The sequence below is a fragment of the Salmo salar genome, chromosome 11 (assembly GCF_965601325.2).
Source record: "Salmo salar chromosome 11, fSalSal1, whole genome shotgun sequence".
Classification (NCBI taxonomy): domain Eukaryota; kingdom Metazoa; phylum Chordata; class Actinopteri; order Salmoniformes; family Salmonidae; genus Salmo; species Salmo salar.
The window spans coordinates 54,613,205-54,633,332 of record NC_138301.1 but is presented as its reverse complement, the minus strand read 5'-3'; the positions used below and the strand labels follow the sequence as shown (position 1 = coordinate 54,633,332).

At 38.4% G+C, this 20,128-nt stretch overlaps 1 protein-coding gene across 1 annotated transcript in view; it reads left to right on the top strand.

Moving 5' to 3' along the window:
- Window positions 1-20,128, top strand: part of LOC106562491 (death-associated protein kinase 3) — a 539,985-nt gene that overhangs the window by 377,590 nt on the left and 142,267 nt on the right. The window lies entirely within an intron of this gene.

The following is a 20,128-nucleotide window of genomic DNA, read 5'->3' as shown; positions in this document are numbered from 1 at the left end:
TTACCTGGAGTGTTGTCTGTGGTTTGGTAATGGTTAACTAACCATGTTACCTGGAGTGTTGTCTGTGGTTTGGTAATGGTTAACTAACCATGTTACCTGGAGTGTTGTCTGTGGTTTGGTAATATATAACTAACCATGTTACCTGGAGTGTTGTCTGTGGTTTGGTAATATATAACTAACCATGTTACCTGGAGTGTTGTCTGTGGTTTGGTAATATATAACTAACCATGTTACCTGGAGTGTTGTCTGTGGTTTGGTTATATATAACTAACCATGTTACCTGGAGTGTTGTCTGTGGTTTGGTAATGGTTAACTAACCATGTTACCTGGAGTGTTGTCTGTGGTTTTGTAATATATAACTAACCATGTTACCTGGAGTGTTGTCTGTGGTTTGGTAATATATAACTAACCATGTTACCTGGAGTGTTGTCTGTGGTTTGGTAATGGTTAACTAACCATGTTACCTGGAGTGTTGTCTGTGGTTTTGTAATATATAACTAACCATGTTACCTGGAGTGTTGTCTGTGGTTTGGTAATATATAACTAACCATGTTACCTGGAGTGTTGTCTGTGGTTTGGTAATGGTTAACTAACCATGTTACCTGGAGTGTTGTCTGTGGTTTTGTAATATATAACTAACCATGTTACCTGGAGTGTTGTCTGTGGTTTGGTAATATATAACTAACCATGTTACCTGGAGTGTTGTCTGTGGTTTGGTAATATATAGCTAACCATGTTACCTGGAGTGTTGTCTGTGGTTTCGTAATATATAACTAACCATGTTACCTGGAGTGTTGTCTGTGGTTTGGTAATGGGTAACTAACCATGTTACCTGGAGTGTTGTCTGTGGTTTGGTAATATATAACTAACCATGTTACTTGGAGTGTTGTCTGTGGTTTGGTAATGGTTAACTAACCATGTTACCTGGAGTGTTGTCTGTGGTTTGGTAATGGTTAACTAACCATGTTACCTGGAGTGTTGTCTGTGGTTTGGTAATGGTTAACTAACCATGTTACCTGGAGTGTTGTCTGTGGTTTGGTAATATATAACTAACCATGTTACCTGGAGTGTTGTCTGTGGTTTGGTAATATATAACTAACCATGTTACCTGGAGTGTTGTCTGTGGTTTGGTAATATATAACTAACCATGTTACCTGGAGTGTTGTCTGTGGTTTTGTAACATATAACTAACCATGTTACCTGGAGTGTTGTCTGTGGTTTGGTAATATATAACTAACCATGTTACCTGGAGTGTTGTCTGTGGTTTGGTAATGGTTAACTAACCATGTTACCTGGAGTGTTGTCTGTGGTTTGGTAATATATAACTAACCATGTTACCTGGAGTGTTGTCTGTGGTTTGGTAATGGTTAACTAACCATGTTACCTGGAGTGTTGTCTGTGGTTTTGTAATATATAACTAACCATGTTACCTGGAGTGTTGTCTGTGGTTTGGTAATATATAACTAACCATGTTACCTGGAGTGTTGTCTGTGGTTTGGTTATATATAACTAACCATGTTACCTGGAGTGTTGTCTGTGGTTTGGTAATGGTTAACTAACCATGTTACCTGGAGTGTTGTCTGTGGTTTGGTAATATATAACTAACCATGTTACCTGGAGTGTTGTCTGTGGTTTGGTAATGGTTAACTAACCATGTTACCTGGAGTGTTGTCTGTGGTTTGGTAATATATAACTAACCATGTTAACTGGAGTGTTGTCTGTGGTTTAGTAATGGTTAACTAACCATGTTACCTGGAGTGTTGTCGGTGGTTTCGTAATATATAACTAACCATGTTACCTGGAGTGTTGTCTGTGGTTTGGTAATGGGTAACTAACCATGTTACCTGGAGTGTTGTCTGTGGTTTGGTAATATATAACTAACCATGTTACCTGGAGTGTTGTCTGTGGTTTGGTAATATATAACTAACCATGTTACCTGGAGTGTTGTCTGTGGATTGGTAATGGTTAACTAACCATGTTACCTGGAGTGTTGTCTGTGGTTTGGTAACATATAACTAACCATGTTACCTGGAGTGTTGTCTGTGGTTTGGTAATATATAACTAACCATGTTACCTGGAGTGTTGTCTGTGGTTTGGTAATGGTTAACTAACCATGTTACCTGGAGTGTTGTCTGTGGTTTGGTAATATATAACTAACCATGTTACCTGGAGTGTTGTCTGTGGTTTGGTAATGGTTAACTAACCATGTTACCTGGAGTGTTGTCTGTGGTTTTGTAATATATAACTAACCATGTTACCTGGAGTGTTGTCTGTGGTTTGGTAATATATAACTAACCATGTTACCTGGAGTGTTGTCTGTGGTTTGGTTATATATAACTAACCATGTTACCTGGAGTGTTGTCTGTGGTTTGGTAATGGTTAACTAACCATGTTACCTGGAGTGTTGTCTGTGGTTTGGTAATATATAACTAACCATGTTAACTGGAGTGTTGTCTGTGGTTTAGTAATGGTTAACTAACCATGCTACCTGGAGTGTTGTCTGTGGTTTCGTAATATACAACTAACCATGTTACCTGGAGTGTTGTCTTTGGTTTGGTAATGGGTAACTAACCATGTTACCTGGAGTGTTGTCTGTGGTTTGGTTATATATAACTAACCATGTTACCTGGAGTGTTGTCTGTGGTTTGGTAATGGTTAACTAACCATGTTACCTGGAGTGTTGTCTGTGGTTTTGTAATATATAACTAACCATGTTACCTGGAGTGTTGTCTGTGGTTTGGTAATATATAACTAACCATGTTACCTGGAGTGTTGTCTGTGGTTTGGTAATGGTTAACTAACCATGTTACCTGGAGTGTTGTCTGTGGTTTTGTAATATATAACTAACCATGTTACCTGGAGTGTTGTCTGTGGTTTGGTAATATATAACTAACCATGTTACCTGGAGTGTTGTCTGTGGTTTGGTAATGGTTAACTAACCATGTTACCTGGAGTGTTGTCTGTGGTTTTGTAATATATAACTAACCATGTTACCTGGAGTGTTGTCTGTGGTTTGGTAATATATAACTAACCATGTTACCTGGAGTGTTGTCTGTGGTTTGGTAATATATAACTAACCATGTTACCTGGAGTGTTGTCTGTGGTTTCGTAATATATAACTAACCATGTTACCTGGAGTGTTGTCTGTGGTTTGGTAATGGGTAACTAACCATGTTACCTGGAGTGTTGTCTGTGGTTTGGTAATATATAACTAACCATGTTACTTGGAGTGTTGTCTGTGGTTTGGTAATGGTTAACTAACCATGTTACCTGGAGTGTTGTCTGTGGTTTGGTAATGGTTAACTAACCATGTTACCTGGAGTGTTGTCTGTGGTTTGGTAATGGTTAACTAACCATGTTACCTGGAGTGTTGTCTGTGGTTTGGTAATATATAACTAACCATGTTACCTGGAGTGTTGTCTGTGGTTTGGTAATATATAACTAACCATGTTACCTGGAGTGTTGTCTGTGGTTTGGTAATATATAAGTAACCATGTTACCTGGAGTGTTGTCTGTGGTTTGGTTATATATAACTAACCATGTTACGTGGAGTGTTGTCTGTGGTTTGGTAATGGTTAACTAACCATGTTACCTGGAGTGTTGTCTGTGGTTTTGTAATATATAACTAACCATGTTACCTGGAGTGTTGTCTGTGGTTTGGTAATATATAACTAACCATGTTACCTGGAGTGTTGTCTGTGGTTTGGTAATGGTTAACTAACCATGTTACCTGGAGTGTTGTCTGTGGTTTTGTAATATATAACTAACCATGTTACCTGGAGTGTTGTCTGTGGTTTGGTAATATATAACTAACCATGTTACCTGGAGTGTTGTCTGTGGTTTGGTAATGGTTAACTAACCATGTTACCTGGAGTGTTGTCTGTGGTTTTGTAATATATAACTAACCATGTTACCTGGAGTGTTGTCTGTGGTTTGGTAATATATAACTAACCATGTTACCTGGAGTGTTGTCTGTGGTTTGGTAATATATAACTAACCATGTTACCTGGAGTGTTGTCTGTGGTTTCGTAATATATAACTAACCATGTTACCTGGAGTGTTGTCTGTGGTTTGGTAATGGGTAACTAACCATGTTACCTGGAGTGTTGTCTGTGGTTTGGTAATATATAACTAACCATGTTACTTGGAGTGTTGTCTGTGGTTTGGTAATGGTTAACTAACCATGTTACCTGGAGTGTTGTCTGTGGTTTGGTAATGGTTAACTAACCATGTTACCTGGAGTGTTGTCTGTGGTTTGGTAATGGTTAACTAACCATGTTACCTGGAGTGTTGTCTGTGGTTTGGTAATATATAACTAACCATGTTACCTGGAGTGTTGTCTGTGGTTTGGTAATATATAACTAACCATGTTACCTGGAGTGTTGTCTGTGGTTTGGTAATATATAACTAACCATGTTACCTGGAGTGTTGTCTGTGGTTTTGTAACATATAACTAACCATGTTACCTGGAGTGTTGTCTGTGGTTTGGTAATATATAACTAACCATGTTACCTGGAGTGTTGTCTCTGGTTTGGTAATGGTTAACTAACCATGTTACCTGGAGTGTTGTCTGTGGTTTGGTAATATATAACTAACCATGTTACCTGGAGTGTTGTCTGTGGTTTGGTAATGGTTAACTAACCATGTTACCTGGAGTGTTGTCTGTGGTTTTGTAATATATAACTAACCATGTTACCTGGAGTGTTGTCTGTGGTTTGGTAATATATAACTAACCATGTTACCTGGAGTGTTGTCTGTGGTTTGGTTATATATAACTAACCATGTTACCTGGAGTGTTGTCTGTGGTTTGGTAATGGTTAACTAACCATGTTACCTGGAGTGTTGTCTGTGGTTTGGTAATATATAACTAACCATGTTACCTGGAGTGTTGTCTGTGGTTTGGTAATGGTTAACTAACCATGTTACCTGGAGTGTTGTCTGTGGTTTGGTAATATATAACTAACCATGTTAACTGGAGTGTTGTCTGTGGTTTAGTAATGGTTAACTAACCATGTTACCTGGAGTGTTGTCGGTGGTTTCGTAATATATAACTAACCATGTTACCTGGAGTGTTGTCTGTGGTTTGGTAATGGGTAACTAACCATGTTACCTGGAGTGTTGTCTGTGGTTTGGTAATATATAACTAACCATGTTACCTGGAGTGTTGTCTGTGGTTTGGTAATATATAACTAACCATGTTACCTGGAGTGTTGTCTGTGGATTGGTAATGGTTAACTAACCATGTTACCTGGAGTGTTGTCTGTGGTTTGGTAACATATAACTAACCATGTTACCTGGAGTGTTGTCTGTGGTTTGGTAATATATAACTAACCATGTTACCTGGAGTGTTGTCTGTGGTTTGGTAATGGTTAACTAACCATGTTACCTGGAGTGTTGTCTGTGGTTTGGTAATATATAACTAACCATGTTACCTGGAGTGTTGTCTGTGGTTTGGTAATATATAACTAACCATGTTACCTGGAGTGTTGTCTGTGGTTTGGTAATATATAACTAACCATGTTACCTGGAGTGTTGTCTGTGGTTTTGTAACATATAACTAACCATGTTACCTGGAGTGTTGTCTGTGGTTTGGTAATATATAACTAACCATGTTACCTGGAGTGTTGTCTGTGGTTTGGTAATGGTTAACTAACCATGTTACCTGGAGTGTTGTCTGTGGTTTGGTAATATATAACTAACCATGTTACCTGGAGTGTTGTCTGTGGTTTGGTAATGGTTAACTAACCATGTTACCTGGAGTGTTGTCTGTGGTTTTGTAATATATAACTAACCATGTTACCTGGAGTGTTGTCTGTGGTTTGGTAATATATAACTAACCATGTTACCTGGAGTGTTGTCTGTGGTTTGGTTATATATAACTAACCATGTTACCTGGAGTGTTGTCTGTGGTTTGGTAATGGTTAACTAACCATGTTACCTGGAGTGTTGTCTGTGGTTTGGTAATATATAACTAACCATGTTAACTGGAGTGTTGTCTGTGGTTTAGTAATGGTTAACTAACCATGTTACCTGGAGTGTTGTCTGTGGTTTCGTAATATATAACTAACCATGTTACCTGGAGTGTTGTCTGTGGTTTGGTAATGGGTAACTAACCATGTTACCTGGAGTGTTGTCTGTGGTTTGGTAATATATAACTAACCATGTTACCTGGAGTGTTGTCTGTGGTTTGGTAATATATAACTAACCATGTTACCTGGAGTGTTGTCTGTGGATTGGTAATGGTTAACTAACCATGTTACCTGGAGTGTTGTCTGTGGTTTGGTAACATATAACTAACCATGTTACCTGGAGTGTTGTCTGTGGTTTGGTAATATATAACTAACCATGTTACCTGGAGTGTTGTCTGTGGTTTGGTAATGGTTAACTAACCATGTTACCTGGAGTGTTGTCTGTGGTTTGGTAATATATAACTAACCATGTTACCTGGAGTGTTGTCTGTGGTTTGGTAATGGTTAATTAACCATGTTACCTGGAGTGTTGTCTGTGGTTTTGTAATATATAACTAACCATGTTACCTGGAGTGTTGTCTGTGGTTTGGTAATATATAACTAACCATGTTACCTGGAGTGTTGTCTGTGGCTTGGTTATATATAACTAACCATGTTACCTGGAGTGTTGTCTGTGGTTTGGTAATGGTTAACTAACCATGTTACCTGGAGTGTTGTCTGTGGTTTGGTAATATATAACTAACCATGTTAACTGGAGTGTTGTCTGTGGTTTAGTAATGGTTAACAAACCATGTTACCTGGAGTGTTGTCTGTGGTTTCGTAATATATAACTAACCATGTTACCTGGAGTGTTGTCTGTGGTTTGGTAATGGGTAACTAACCATGTTACCTGGAGTGTTGTCTGTGGTTTGGTAATATATAACTAACCATGTTACCTGGAGTGTTGTCTGTGGTTTGGTAATATATAACTAACCATGTTACCTGGAGTGTTGTCTGTGGATTGGTAATGGTTAACTAACCATGTTACCTGGAGTGTTGTCTGTGGTTTGGTAATATATAACTAACCATGTTACTTGGAGTGTTGTCTGTGGTTTGGTAATGGTTAACTAACCATGTTACCTGGAGTGTTGTCTGTGGTTTGGTAATGGTTAACTAACCATGTTACCTGGAGTGTTGTCTGTGGTTTGGTAATGGTTAACTAACCATGTTACCTGGAGTGTTGTCTGTGGTTTGGTAATATATAACTAACCATGTTACCTGGAGTGTTGTCTGTGGTTTGGTAATATATAACTAACCATGTTACCTGGAGTGTTGTCTGTGGTTTGGTAATATATAACTAACCATGTTACCTGGAGTGTTGTCTGTGGTTTTGTAACATATAACTAACCATGTTACCTGGAGTGTTGTCTGTGGTTTGGTAATGGTTAACTAACCATGTTACCTGGAGTGTTGTCTGTGGTTTGGTAATATATAACTAACCATGTTACCTGGAGTGTTGTCTGTGGTTTGGTAATGGTTAACTAACCATGTTACCTGGAGTGTTGTCTGTGGTTTTGTAATATATAACTAACCATGTTACCTGGAGTGTTGTCTGTGGTTTGGTAATATATAACTAACCATGTTACCTGGAGTGTTGTCTGTGGTTTGGTTATATATAACTAACCATGTTACCTGGAGTGTTGTCTGTGGTTTGGTAATGGTTAACTAACCATGTTACCTGGAGTGTTGTCTGTGGTTTGGTAATATATAACTAACCATGTTAACTGGAGTGTTGTCTGTGGTTTAGTAATGGTTAACTAACCATGTTACCTGGAGTGTTGTCTGTGGTTTCGTAATATATAACTAACCATGTTACCTGGAGTGTTGTCTGTGGTTTGGTAATGGGTAACTAACCATGTTACCTGGAGTGTTGTCTGTGGTTTGGTAATATATAACTAACCATGTTACCTGGAGTGTTGTCTGTGGTTTGGTAATATATAACTAACCATGTTACCTGGAGTGTTGTCTGTGGATTGGTAATGGTTAACTAACCATGTTACCTGGAGTGTTGTCTGTGGTTTGGTAATATATAACTAACCATGTTACCTGGAGTGTTGTCTGTGGTTTGGTAATATATAACTAACCATGTTACCTGGAGTGTTGTCTGTGGATTGGTAATGGTTAACTAACCATGTTACATGGAGTGTTGTCTGTGGTTTGGTAACATATAACTAACCATGTTACCTGGAGTGTTGTCTGTGGTTTGGTAATATATAACTAACCATGTTACCTGGAGTGTTGTCTGTGGTTTGGTAATGGTTAACTAACCATGTTACCTGGAGTGTTGTCTGTGGTTTGGTAATATATAACTAACCATGTTACCTGGAGTGTTGTCTGTGGTTTGGTAATGGTTAACTAACCATGTTACCTGGAGTGTTGTCTGTGGTTTTGTAATATATAACTAACCATGTTACCTGGAGTGTTGTCTGTGGTTTGGTAATATATAACTAACCATGTTACCTGGAGTGTTGTCTGTGGTTTGGTTATATATAACTAACCATGTTACCTGGAGTGTTGTCTGTGGTTTGGTAATGGTTAACTAACCATGTTACCTGGAGTGTTGTCTGTGGTTTGGTAATATATAACTAACCATGTTAACTGGAGTGTTGTCTGTGGTTTAGTAATGGTTAACTAACCATGCTACCTGGAGTGTTGTCTGTGGTTTCGTAATATACAACTAACCATGTTACCTGGAGTGTTGTCTTTGGTTTGGTAATGGGTAACTAACCATGTTACCTGGAGTGTTGTCTGTGGTTTGGTAATATATAACTAACCATGTTACTTGGAGTGTTGTCTGTGGTTTGGTAATGGTTAACTAACCATGTTACCTGGAGTGTTGTCTGTGGTTTGGTAATGGTTAACTAACCATGTTACCTGGAGTGTTGTCTGTGGTTTGGTAATGGTTAACTAACCATGTTACCTGGAGTGTTGTCTGTGGTTTGGTAATATATAACTAACCATGTTACCTGGAGTGTTGTCTGTGGTTTGGTAATATATAACTAACCATGTTACCTGGAGTGTTGTCTGTGGTTTGGTAATATATAACTAACCATGTTACCTGGAGTGTTGTCTGTGGTTTGGTAATATATAACTAACCATGTTACCTGGAGTGTTGTCTGTGGTTTTGTAACATATAACTAACCATGTTACCTGGAGTGTTGTCTGTGGTTTGGTAATATATAACTAACCATGTTACCTGGAGTGTTGTCTGTGGTTTGGTAATGGTTAACTAACCATGTTACCTGGAGTGTTGTCTGTGGTTTAGTAATATATAACTAACCATGTTACCTGGAGTGTTGTCTGTGGTTTGGTAATGGTTAACTAACCATGTTACCTGGAGTGTTGTCTGTGGTTTTGTAATATATAACTAACCATGTTACCTGGAGTGTTGTCTGTGGTTTGGTAATATATAACTAACCATGTTACCTGGAGTGTTGTCTGTGGTTTGGTTATATATAACTAACCATGTTACCTGGAGTGTTGTCTGTGGTTTGGTAATGGTTAACTAACCATGTTACCTGGAGTGTTGTCTGTGGTTTGGTAATATATAACTAACCATGTTAACTGGAGTGTTGTCTGTGGTTTAGTAATGGTTAACTAACCATGTTACCTGGAGTGTTGTCTGTGGTTTCGTAATATATAACTAACCATGTTACCTGGAGTGTTGTCTGTGGTTTGGTAATGGGTAACTAACCATGTTACCTGGAGTGTTGTCTGTGGTTTGGTAATATATAACTAACCATGTTACCTGGAGTGTTGTCTGTGGTTTGGTAATATATAACTAACCATGTTACCTGGAGTGTTGTCTGTGGATTGGTAATGGTTAACTAACCATGTTACCTGGAGTGTTGTCTGTGGTTTGGTAACATATAACTAACCATGTTACCTGGAGTGTTGTCTGTGGTTTGGTAATATATAACTAACCATGTTACCTGGAGTGTTGTCTGTGGTTTGGTAATGGTTAACTAACCATGTTACCTGGAGTGTTGTCTGTGGTTTGGTAATATATAACTAACCATGTTACCTGGAGTGTTGTCTGTGGTTTGGTAATGGTTAACTAACCATGTTACCTGGAGTGTTGTCTGTGGTTTTGTAATATATAACTAACCATGTTACCTGGAGTGTTGTCTGTGGTTTGGTAATATATAACTAACCATGTTACCTGGAGTGTTGTCTGTGGCTTGGTTATATATAACTAACCATGTTACCTGGAGTGTTGTCTGTGGTTTGGTAATGGTTAACTAACCATGTTACCTGGAGTGTTGTCTGTGGTTTGGTAATATATAACTAACCATGTTAACTGGAGTGTTGTCTGTGGTTTAGTAATGGTTAACAAACCATGTTACCTGGAGTGTTGTCTGTGGTTTCGTAATATATAACTAACCATGTTACCTGGAGTGTTGTCTGTGGTTTGGTAATGGGTAACTAACCATGTTACCTGGAGTGTTGTCTGTGGTTTGGTAATATATAACTAACCATGTTACCTGGAGTGTTGTCTGTGGTTTGGTAATATATAACTAACCATGTTACCTGGAGTGTTGTCTGTGGATTGGTAATGGTTAACTAACCATGTTACCTGGAGTGTTGTCTGTGGTTTGGTAATATATAACTAACCATGTTACTTGGAGTGTTGTCTGTGGTTTGGTAATGGTTAACTAACCATGTTACCTGGAGTGTTGTCTGTGGTTTGGTAATGGTTAACTACCATGTTACCTGGAGTGTTGTCTGTGGTTTGGTAATGGTTAACTAACCATGTTACCTGGAGTGTTGTCTGTGGTTTGGTAATATATAACTAACCATGTTACCTGGAGTGTTGTCTGTGGTTTGGTAATATATAACTAACCATGTTACCTGGAGTGTTGTCTGTGGTTTGGTAATATATAACTAACCATGTTACCTGGAGTGTTGTCTGTGGTTTTGTAATATATAACTAACCATGTTACCTGGAGTGTTGTCTGTGGTTTGGTAATGGTTAACTAACCATGTTACCTGGAGTGTTGTCTGTGGTTTGGTAATATATAACTAACCATGTTACCTGGAGTGTTGTCTGTGGTTTGGTAATGGTTAACTAACCATGTTACCTGGAGTGTTGTCTGTGGTTTTGTAATATATAACTAACCATGTTACCTGGAGTGTTGTCTGTGGTTTGGTAATATATAACTAACCATGTTACCTGGAGTGTTGTCTGTGGTTTGGTTATATATAACTAACCATGTTACCTGGAGTGTTGTCTGTGGTTTGGTAATGGTTAACTAACCATGTTACCTGGAGTGTTGTCTGTGGTTTGGTAATATATAACTAACCATGTTAACTGGAGTGTTGTCTGTGGTTTAGTAATGGTTAACTAACCATGTTACCTGGAGTGTTGTCTGTGGTTTCGTAATATATAACTAACCATGTTACCTGGAGTGTTGTCTGTGGTTTGGTAATGGGTAACTAACCATGTTACCTGGAGTGTTGTCTGTGGTTTGGTAATATATAACTAACCATGTTACCTGGAGTGTTGTCTGTGGTTTGGTAATATATAACTAACCATGTTACCTGGAGTGTTGTCTGTGGATTGGTAATGGTTAACTAACCATGTTACCTGGAGTGTTGTCTGTGGTTTGGTAACATATAACTAACCATGTTACCTGGAGTGTTGTCTGTGGTTTGGTAATATATAACTAACCATGTTACCTGGAGTGTTGTCTGTGGTTTGGTAATGGTTAACTAACCATGTTACCTGGAGTGTTGTCTGTGGTTTGGTAATATATAACTAACCATGTTACCTGGAGTGTTGTCTGTGGTTTGGTAATGGTTAACTAACCATGTTACCTGGAGTGTTGTCTGTGGTTTTGTAATATATAACTAACCATGTTACCTGGAGTGTTGTCTGTGGTTTGGTAATATATAACTAACCATGTTACCTGGAGTGTTGTCTGTGGTTTGGTAATGGTTAACTAACCATGTTACCTGGAGTGTTGTCTGTGGTTTTGTAATATATAACTAACCATGTTACCTGGAGTGTTGTCTGTGGTTTGGTAATATATAACTAACCATGTTACCTGGAGTGTTGTCTGTGGTTTGGTTATATATAACTAACCATGTTACCTGGAGTGTTGTCTGTGGTTTGGTAATGGTTAACTAACCATGTTACCTGGAGTGTTGTCTGTGGTTTGGTAATATATAACTAACCATGTTAACTGGAGTGTTGTCTGTGGTTTAGTAATGGTTAACTAACCATGTTACCTGGAGTGTTGTCTGTGGTTTCGTAATATATAACTAACCATGTTACCTGGAGTGTTGTCTGTGGTTTGGTAATGGGTAACTAACCATGTTACCTGGAGTGTTGTCTGTGGTTTGGTAATATATAACTAACCATGTTACCTGGAGTGTTGTCTGTGGTTTGGTAATATATAACTAACCATGTTACCTGGAGTGTTGTCTGTGGATTGGTAATGGTTAACTAACCATGTTACCTGGAGTGTTGTCTGTGGTTTGGTAACATATAACTAACCATGTTACCTGGAGTGTTGTCTGTGGTTTGGTAATATATAACTAACCATGTTACCTGGAGTGTTGTCTGTGGTTTGGTAATGGTTAACTAACCATGTTACCTGGAGTGTTGTCTGTGGTTTGGTAATATATAACTAACCATGTTACCTGGAGTGTTGTCTGTGGTTTGGTAATGGTTAACTAACCATGTTACCTGGAGTGTTGTCTGTGGTTTTGTAATATATAACTAACCATGTTACCTGGAGTGTTGTCTGTGGTTTGGTAATATATAACTAACCATGTTACCTGGAGTGTTGTCTGTGGTTTGGTTATATATAACTAACCATGTTACCTGGAGTGTTGTCTGTGGTTTGGTAATGGTTAACTAACCATGTTACCTGGAGTGTTGTCTGTGGTTTGGTAATATATAACTAACCATGTTAACTGGAGTGTTGTCTGTGGTTTAGTAATGGTTAACAAACCATGTTACCTGGAGTGTTGTCTGTGGTTTCGTAATATATAACTAACCATGTTACCTGGAGTGTTGTCTGTGGTTTGGTAATGGGTAACTAACCATGTTACCTGGAGTGTTGTCTGTGGTTTGGTAATATATAACTAACCATGTTACCTGGAGTGTTGTCTGTGGTTTGGTAATATATAACTAACCATGTTACCTGGAGTGTTGTCTGTGGATTGGTAATGGTTAACTAACCATGTTACCTGGAGTGTTGTCTGTGGTTTGGTAATATATAACTAACCATGTTACTTGGAGTGTTGTCTGTGGTTTGGTAATGGTTAACTAACCATGTTACCTGGAGATTTGTCTGTGGTTTGGTAATGGTTAACTAACCATGTTACCTGGAGTGTTGTCTGTGGTTTGGTAATATATAACTAACCATGTTAACTGGAGTGTTGTCTGTGGTTTAGTAATGGTTAACTAACCATGTTACCTGGAGTGTTGTCTGTGGTTTCGTAATATATAACTAACCATGTTACCTGGAGTGTTGTCTGTGGTTTGGTAATGGGTAACTAACCATGTTACCTGGAGTGTTGTCTGTGGTTTGGTAATATATAACTAACCATGTTACCTGGAGTGTTGTCTGTGGTTTGGTAATATATAACTAACCATGTTACCTGGAGTGTTGTCTGTGGATTGGTAATGGTTAACTAACCATGTTACCTGGAGTGTTGTCTGTGGTTTGGTAACATATAACTAACCATGTTACCTGGAGTGTTGTCTGTGGTTTGGTAATATATAACTAACCATGTTACCTGGAGTGTTGTCTGTGGTTTGGTAATGGTTAACTAACCATGTTACCTGGAGTGTTGTCTGTGGTTTGGTAATATATAACTAACCATGTTACCTGGAGTGTTGTCTGTGGTTTGGTAATGGTTAACTAACCATGTTACCTGGAGTGTTGTCTGTGGTTTTGTAATATATAACTAACCATGTTACCTGGAGTGTTGTCTGTGGTTTGGTAATATATAACTAACCATGTTACCTGGAGTGTTGTCTGTGGTTTGGTTATATATAACTAACCATGTTACCTGGAGTGTTGTCTGTGGTTTGGTAATGGTTAACTAACCATGTTACCTGGAGTGTTGTCTGTGGTTTGGTAATATATAACTAACCATGTTAACTGGAGTGTTGTCTGTGGTTTAGTAATGGTTAACTAACCATGTTACCTGGAGTGTTGTCTGTGGTTTCGTAATATATAACTAACCATGTTACCTGGAGTGTTGTCTGTGGTTTGGTAATATATAACTAACCATGTTAACTGGAGTGTTGTCTGTGGTTTGGTAATATATAACTAACCATGTTACCTGGAGTGTTGTCTGTGGTTTGGTAATATATAACTAACCATGTTACCTGGAGTGTTGTCTGTGGTTTGGTAATGGTTAACTAACCATGTTACCTGGAGTGTTGTCTGTGGTTTGGTAATGGTTAACTAACCATGTTACCTGGAGTGTTGTCTGTGGTTTGGTAATATATAACTAACCATGTTACCTGGAGTGTTGTCTGTGGTTTGGTAATATATAACTAACCATGTTACCTGGAGTGTTGTCTGTGGTTTGGTAATATATAACTAACCATGTTACCTGGAGTGTTGTCTGTGGTTTTGTAACATATAACTAACCATGTTACCTGGAGTGTTGTCTGTGGTTTGGTAATATATAACTAACCATGTTACCTGGAGTGTTGTCTGTGGTTTGGTAATGGTTAACTAACCATGTTACCTGGAGTGTTGTCTGTGGTTTGGTAATATATAACTAACCATGTTACCTGGAGTGTTGTCTGTGGTTTGGTAATGGTTAACTAACCATGTTACCTGGAGTGTTGTCTGTGGTTTTGTAATATATAACTAACCATGTTACCTGGAGTGTTGTCTGTGGTTTGGTAATATATAACTAACCATGTTACCTGGAGTGTTGTCTGTGGTTTGGTTATATATAACTAACCATGTTACCTGGAGTGTTGTCTGTGGTTTGGTAATGGTTAACTAACCATGTTACCTGGAGTGTTGTCTGTGGTTTGGTAATATATAACTAACCATGTTACCTGGAGTGTTGTCTGTGGTTTGGTAATGGTTAACTAACCATGTTACCTGGAGTGTTGTCTGTGGTTTGGTAATATATAACTAACCATGTTAACTGGAGTGTTGTCTGTGGTTTAGTAATGGTTAACTAACCATGTTACCTGGAGTGTTGTCGGTGGTTTCGTAATATATAACTAACCATGTTACCTGGAGTGTTGTCTGTGGTTTGGTAATGGGTAACTAACCATGTTACCTGGAGTGTTGTCTGTGGTTTGGTAATATATAACTAACCATGTTACCTGGAGTGTTGTCTGTGGTTTGGTAATATATAACTAACCATGTTACCTGGAGTGTTGTCTGTGGATTGGTAATGGTTAACTAACCATGTTACCTGGAGTGTTGTCTGTGGTTTGGTAACATATAACTAACCATGTTACCTGGAGTGTTGTCTGTGGTTTGGTAATATATAACTAACCATGTTACCTGGAGTGTTGTCTGTGGTTTGGTAATGGTTAACTAACCATGTTACCTGGAGTGTTGTCTGTGGTTTGGTAATATATAACTAACCATGTTACCTGGAGTGTTGTCTGTGGTTTGGTAATGGTTAACTAACCATGTTACCTGGAGTGTTGTCTGTGGTTTTGTAATGGTTAACTAACCATGTTACCTGGAGTGTTGTCTGTGGTTTGGTAATATATAACTAACCATGTTACCTGGAGTGTTGTCTGTGGTTTGGTTATATATAACTAACCATGTTACCTGGAGTGTTGTCTGTGGTTTGGTAATGGTTAACTAACCATGTTACCTGGAGTGTTGTCTGTGGTTTGGTAATATATAACTAACCATGTTAACTGGAGTGTTGTCTGTGGTTTAGTAATGGTTAACTAACCATGTTACCTGGAGTGTTGTCTGTGGTTTCGTAATATACAACTAACCATGTTACCTGGAGTGTTGTCTTTGGTTTGGTAATGGGTAACTAACCATGTTACCTGGAGTGTTGTCTGTGGTTTGGTAATATATAACTAACCATGTTACTTGGAGTGTTGTCTGTGGTTTGGTAATGGTTAACTAACCATGTTACCTGGAGTGTTGTCTGTGGTTTGGTAATGGTTAACTAACCATGTTACCTGGAGTGTTGTCTGTGGTTTGGTAATGGTTAACTAACCATGTTACCTGGAGTGTTGTCTGTGGTTTGGTAATATATAACTAACCATGTTACCTGGAGTGTTGTCTGTGGTTTGGTAATATATAACTAACCATGTTACCTGGAGTGTTGTCTGTGGTTTGGTAATATATAACTAACCATGTTACCTGGAGTGTTGTCTGTGGTTTTGTAACATATAACTAACCATGTTACCTGGAGTGTTGTCTGTGGTTTGGTAATATATAACTAACCATGTTACCTGGAGTGTTGTCTGTGGTTTGGTAATGGTTAACTAACCATGTTACCTGGAGTGTTGTCTGTGGTTTGGTAATATATAACTAACCATGTTACCTGGAGTGTTGTCTGTGGTTTGGTAATGGTTAACTAACCATGTTACCTGGAGTGTTGTCTGTGGTTTTGTAATATATAACTAACCATGTTACCTGGAGTGTTGTCTGTGGTTTGGTAATATATAACTAACCATGTTACCTGGAGTGTTGTCTGTGGTTTGGTTATATATAACTAACCATGTTACCTGGAGTGTTGTCTGTGGTTTGGTAATGGTTAACTAACCATGTTACCTGGAGTGTTGTCTGTGGTTTGGTAATATATAACTAACCATGTTAACTGGAGTGTTGTCTGTGGTTTAGTAATGGTTAACTAACCATGTTACCTGGAGTGTTGTCTGTGGTTTCGTAATATATAACTAACCATGTTACCTGGAGTGTTGTCTGTGGTTTGGTAATGGGTAACTAACCATGTTACCTGGAGTGTTGTCTGTGGTTTGGTAATATATAACTAACCATGTTACCTGGAGTGTTGTCTGTGGTTTGGTAATATATAACTAACCATGTTACCTGGAGTGTTGTCTGTGGATTGGTAATGGTTAACTAACCATGTTACCTGGAGTGTTGTCTGTGGTTTGGTAACATATAACTAACCATGTTACCTGGAGTGTTGTCTGTGGTTTGGTAATATATAACTAACCATGTTACCTGGAGTGTTGTCTGTGGTTTGGTAATGGTTAACTAACCATGTTACCTGGAGTGTTGTCTGTGGTTTGGTAATATATAACTAACCATGTTACCTGGAGTGTTGTCTGTGGTTTGGTAATGGTTAACTAACCATGTTACCTGGAGTGTTGTCTGTGGTTTTGTAATATATAACTAACCATGTTACCTGGAGTGTTGTCTGTGGTTTGGTAATATATAACTAACCATGTTACCTGGAGTGTTGTCTGTGGTTTGGTTATATATAACTAACCATGTTACCTGGAGTGTTGTCTGTGGTTTGGTAATGGTTAACTAACCATGTTACCTGGAGTGTTGTCTGTGGTTTGGTAATATATAACTAACCATGTTAACTGGAGTGTTGTCTGTGGTTTAGTAATGGTTAACAAACCATGTTACCTGGAGTGTTGTCTGTGGTTTCGTAATATATAACTAACCATGTTACCTGGAGTGTTGTCTGTGGTTTGGTAATGGGTAACTAACCATGTTACCTGGAGTGTTGTCTGTGGTTTGGTAATATATAACTAACCATGTTACCTGGAGTGTTGTCTGTGGTTTGGTAATATATAACTAACCATGTTACCTGGAGTGTTGTCTGTGGATTGGTAATGGTTAACTAACCATGTTACCTGGAGTGTTGTCTGTGGTTTGGTAATATATAACTAACCATGTTACTTGGAGTGTTGTCTGTGGTTTGGTAATGGTTAACTAACCATGTTACCTGGAGATTTGTCTGTGGTTTGGTAATGGTTAACTAACCATGTTACCTGGAGTGTTGTCTGTGGTTTAGTAATGGTTAACTAACCATGTTACCTGGAGTGTTGTCTGTGGTTTCGTAATATATAACTAACCATGTTACCTGGAGTGTTGTCTGTGGTTTGGTAATGGGTAACTAACCATGTTACCTGGAGTGTTGTCTGTGGTTTGGTAATATATAACTAACCATGTTAACTGGAGTGTTGTCTGTGGTTTAGTAATGGTTAACTAACCATGTTACCTGGAGTGTTGTCTGTGGTTTCGTAATATATAACTAACCATGTTACCTGGAGTGTTGTCTGTGGTTTGGTAATGGGTAACTAACCATGTTACCTGGAGTGTTGTCTGTGGTTTGGTAATATATAACTAACCATGTTACCTGGAGTGTTGTCTGTGGTTTGGTAATATATAACTAACCATGTTACCTGGAGTGTTGTCTGTGGATTGGTAATGGTTAACTAACCATGTTACCTGGAGTGTTGTCTGTGGTTTGGTAATATATAACTAACCATGTTACTTGGAGTGTTGTCTGTGGTTTGGTAATGGTTAACTAACCATGTTACCTGGAGTGTTGTCTGTGGTTTGGTAATGGTTAACTAACCATGTTACCTGGAGTGTTGTCTGTGGTTTGGTAATGGTTAACTAACCATGTTACCTGGAGTGTTGTCTGTGGTTTGGTAATATATAACTAACCATGTTACCTGGAGTGTTGTCTGTGGTTTGGTAATATATAACTAACCATGTTACCTGGAGTGTTGTCTGTGGTTTGGTAATATATAACTAACCATGTTACCTGGAGTGTTGTCTGTGGTTTTGTAACATATAACTAACCATGTTACCTGGAGTGTTGTCTGTGGTTTGGTAATATATAACTAACCATGTTACCTGGAGTGTTGTCTGTGGTTTGGTAATGGTTAACTAACCATGTTACCTGGAGTGTTGTCTGTGGTTTGGTAATATATAACTAACCATGTTACCTGGAGTGTTGTCTGTGGTTTGGTAATGGTTAACTAACCATGTTACCTGGAGTGTTGTCTGTGGTTTTGTAATATATAACTAACCATGTTACCTGGAGTGTTGTCTGTGGTTTGGTAATATATAACTAACCATGTTACCTGGAGTGTTGTCTGTGGTTTGGTTATATATAACTAACCATGTTACCTGGAGTGTTGTCTGTGGATTGGTAATGGTTAACTAACCATGTTACCTGGAGTGTTGTCTGTGGTTTGGTAACATATAACTAACCATGTTACCTGGAGTGTTGTCTGTGGTTTGGTAATATATAACTAACCATGTTACCTGGAGTGTTGTCTGTGGTTTGGTAATGGTTAACTAACCATGTTACCTGGAGTGTTGTCTGTGGTTTGGTAATATATAACTAACCATGTTACCTGGAGTGTTGTCTGTGGTTTGGTAATGGTTAACTAACCATGTTACCTGGAGTGTTGTCTGTGGTTTTGTAATATATAACTAACCATGTTACCTGGAGTGTTGTCTGTGGTTTGGTAATATATAACTAACCATGTTACCTGGAGTGTTGTCTGTGGTTTGGTTATATATAACTAACCATGTTACCTGGAGTGTTGTCTGTGGTTTGGTAATGGTTAACTAACCATGTTACCTGGAGTGTTGTCTGTGGTTTGGTAATATATAACTAACCATGTTAACTGGAGTGTTGTCTGTGGTTTAGTAATGGTTAACTAACCATGTTACCTGGAGTGTTGTCTGTGGTTTCGTAATATATAACTAACCATGTTACCTGGAGTGTTGTCTGTGGTTTGGTAATGGGTAACTAACCATGTTACCTGGAGTGTTGTCTGTGGTTTGGTAATATATAACTAACCATGTTACCTGGAGTGTTGTCTGTGGTTTGGTAATGGTTAACTAACCATGTTACCTGGAGTGTTGTCTGTGGTTTGGTAATGGTTAACTAACCATGTTACCTGGAGTGTTGTCTGTGGTTTGGTAATGGTTAACTAACCATGTTACCTGGAGTGTTGTCTGTGGTTTGGTAATATATAACTAACCATGTTACCTGGAGTGTTGTCTGTGGTTTGGTAATATATAACTAACCATGTTACCTGGAGTGTTGTCTGTGGTTTGGTAATATATAACTAACCATGTTACCTGGAGTGTTGTCTGTGGTTTTGTAACATATAACTAACCATGTTACCTGGAGTGTTGTCTGTGGTTTGG